The sequence below is a fragment of the Aptenodytes forsteri genome, unplaced genomic scaffold (assembly GCF_000699145.1).
Source record: "Aptenodytes forsteri isolate BGI_AS27 unplaced genomic scaffold, ASM69914v1 Scaffold54, whole genome shotgun sequence".
Lineage (NCBI taxonomy): Eukaryota > Metazoa > Chordata > Aves > Sphenisciformes > Spheniscidae > Aptenodytes > Aptenodytes forsteri.
Window position 1 is genome coordinate 9149486 of NW_008796044.1, and position 930 is coordinate 9150415.

A 930-nucleotide genomic window follows, 5' to 3' on the forward strand; every position below is an offset into this window, starting at 1 on the left:
CCCGGGCATCCCCACCGGCCCCATGCAGCCACAGCCCCCGCATCTGCCAGGTGTGGGGACAGGCAGCCCCATACCTGCTGTGACACATGCCGGCCCTGCCCACGCATTGCCCAGCTGGGCCCTGGCACAGCCTCTCCTCTGCAGGCACAGCTCTGTGCCCCGCTACCCCCCTGGCCAGGGGGTACAGCCCCACACGGCCCCAGGCACCGCCTGGCTTCCTTCTGCCCCATGGGCACAGCCCCACACGATCCTGGGCACAGCCTTTTCCATCCTGCACTGCCCCATGGGCACAGTGCTGTGTGGTCCAGGGCACAGACTGCCCTGTCCCCTTCTGCCCCACGGGCACAGCCAGACACGTCCCACGGGCACAGCCTGCCCCATCTCCATCTGCCCCATGAGCAGAGCCTGCCCTGCACCCCCTCTATCCCATGGGCACAGAATGCTCCATCCCATGGCAGAGCATCATCACCCTGGGTACAGCTCTGCCCTGTCCCCGTCTGTCCCATGGGCACAGCCTACCTGGTGCCCCCTCCCTGTACCAGGGGCACAACCGGCCCCACGGGCACAGCCTGCCACATCCCCCCACCCCAGGGGCACAGCGCCCACTGTGGGGCCAGCCCCAGCCAGGGCACTCAGGGTGCCTGTGGGTGCAGGTGCAGCCCCCACTTGGGTGCCCGGCCCCCTCAGGGTGCCCATGGGAGGGGCTCTGCCTCCGCTGTCGGTATCCTCGTGCCCCCCCCGGCCCGGTGTGCCGTGGAGCTGGGGTGGGCTGTGGGGCGGCCACCCGCGGCTCGGCCCCCCGGAGCTGTGTGCCCGGGGGCTCCCAGCTACCTACATGGGAAGAAAGAGGAGAGATTTGGGGTGCGGTGGCAGGTGATATAGGGGAAGGGGGTCCGCGGGGGGGAGGAGGAGGAGGAGGAGGAGGAAGGC

General features: G+C 69.9%; 1 protein-coding gene across 1 annotated transcript in view; it reads right to left on the bottom strand.

Annotated features, from left to right (window-relative positions):
- DBN1 (drebrin 1) overlaps positions 1-930 on the bottom strand; it is a 5677-nt gene that overhangs the window by 1037 nt on the left and 3710 nt on the right. The gene's annotated exons all lie outside the window — the stretch shown is intronic.